General features: G+C 33.0%; 1 long non-coding RNA gene across 1 annotated transcript in view; it reads left to right on the forward strand.

Moving 5' to 3' along the window:
• LOC146873140 (uncharacterized) overlaps positions 1–2,500 on the forward strand; it is a 49,980-nt gene that overhangs the window by 3,490 nt on the left and 43,990 nt on the right. The window lies entirely within an intron of this gene.

Here is a 2,500-nt window from a genome sequence, read left to right on the forward strand (position 1 = left end):
AAAGAAAAGAAAGAAAAATAAATATCATTTATTTATTTCTTTTTTTTTTTTTTTTTTTAATAATAATAAACGCCGCATTATTTCAGTTTAACAATAAATTTTTTATGAAAAAAATTTGTTTCCTTAAAAAAAAATAAAAAATCGATTACTGACGTTTTTGTATATATATATATATTTTTTTTTTTTCTTTTTTTTTCTTTTTTTTAATTATAAACATATTATGACGATAAATTTCTGACGAATATTTTAAAATTCTGTAAATTTGTTTCTCTACAAAGAAAAAAAAAAAGGTTTTTTTTTATTTATTTTTTTCTAATAACAAATGTATTACTTCAGTTTGACAAAATTTGACAATAAATTTCTGATGAAAGAAGTCCGTTGTCCTGTATATGTATATATATATATATATAAAAAAAAAACAATGACAATTAACCTGTTATTTTTTTCTCTGTTACCAGATATATTATTTCAATTCGATAATAAAATTTGTTTTCCTATTATTATTAAAAAAAAAAAAAAAAAAAAGAAAAAAAGAAAAAAGGAAAGTAAAAAGAGAAAAAAAGCAACAATTGACATCGTTTATTTTTATTTTCTTTCCGATAACAGACGTATCAATTTAATGTAACAATAAATTTTTTGCGCAGAAGATTCGTTCTCTTATCAGAAATTAAAAACTGACTGACTCATCGTTTATTTTATTTCATTGTCTTTTTTTGTTCTTCTAATAATAAACGTGTACCATTTTAATTTAACAATATATTTCTTGCGTCGTACGAAAGAGAGAGAGAGAGAGAAAGAGAGAAAGAGAGAAAGAGAGAGAAAGAGAGAAAGAGAGAGAGAGAGAGATCGGAGCCGCGCGAATTAATTATTTCCTCGATCGTTTCTTGACTTCCGAACGAGTTCGAAGCCAAGTTGGAAAAGTCGTGCCGAGCATTCGCGATTTCTTCTTCTTCTTCTTCTTCCTCCTCCAAGTTTCGCGGAGGAGGAAGATGAAGAAGAGGGGGAAAGAGAAAAAGAAGAAAAAGAAGAGGAATAAGAATAAGAAGAAAAAGTTGCTAAGGAAAAACTCGTAAGACCGTAATACCAAAAGGTAGAGGGTGGGAGGGAGGAGGGCATAAAGGGGAGCAGGGAAGAACGGAACCGGTCGATCGTCTCGTTTTTGATCATTCTCGAATGCTGACGAAGCTAAACGGATGATGATGAATACGCGCGCGAGCAGTTATTATCGTTTATTACTCATAAGACAATTATTTTGTGTTTCTTCCTTTAATCGACTTACCAGATGATATTCTAGTATTATTCGTTATCTACCAAGAAACGTGATATTATTTGATATACACATATATATCATGTCGTTCAATTTAATTATTATTAATTTCGATTATACGATACGAATTAATCCTAACAAAATTTAAACGAGAATTCTCATTTGATATAATTAAAATACGTATACATCTTCGAACAAAGAAGTTCTATTTTGATTGCGTTCAATGATGTCTGAAGAACTTTTGTATTCCATGGGGATAGAAGAAGAAAAAGAAGAAGAAGAAAGAGACGACGACGACGACGACGACGACGACGACGACGACGACGACGACGACGACGATTGGTACGGTAGTAGTCACGAACAGATTCGTGCCGATTCGTTGGCTGATTCGAACCGATGCTTCGTTAACGGGGTTAAATTGGATTTCCTCGATTGTCGTCTATAACGACAGTTCCCGCGGTGACGTTTAATTAGATCGTAGTAGACACGAAGGATAAGGTGGATCACCTTCTAAAAAGCACATAGTACATTTAGAATGATAATACTATAGTTATAAGAAATAGATCATAAAGAGAGATAGAGAGATAGATAGAGAGAGAGAGAGAGAGAGAGAGAGAGAGAGAGAGAGAGAGAGAGAGAGAGAGAGATAAAGAAATTCCTATTACTTCATTTTTTAATCGATCACGAATCCTCCTAACGAACGATTAAAAATATTAGAAAATGAAGAAACAAACTTACTCTGTTTCATACTCTTCCATTTTTAATATTATAAATGCAAAACGCGAGTATAGCGTTGAAAGTTAAAGATAAAAAATCGTTAGGGGCAAGCGTACTCTTTGAACAAGACTGTGCCGAGGGTCATAAATATAAAGGTACTTATGTATGTAGGTATCTACTTACTCGCACCAACGTAGAAACGTTGGCTCGCCTGTTGGTCGTTCTTATATGCGCGGGAGAATCACGTAACGAGCGATTTTATTTTCACTCTACGTCTTCTTTGCCTCTCTCTCTCTCTCTCTCTCTCTCTTTTTATAAACGAGCATACATACATATATATATATATATAGAAAGGGAGGAAGAGAGAGAGAAATAAAGTAGGAGTTCGAATGTTCGACGAGATAACGTATGCATATAATACCACCATGCGTGAATCTCGTTCATAAACGTTAAGTCATCATACGCGGGAGAACTCTCGTAGTTAATCGTTCTCCTCCCCCTCCTCCTCTCCCAAGC

The sequence above is a fragment of the Vespa mandarinia genome, chromosome 3, assembly GCF_050613455.1.
Source record: "Vespa mandarinia isolate Hongniang chromosome 3, ASM5061345v1, whole genome shotgun sequence".
In the NCBI taxonomy this organism is placed as follows: domain Eukaryota; kingdom Metazoa; phylum Arthropoda; class Insecta; order Hymenoptera; family Vespidae; genus Vespa; species Vespa mandarinia.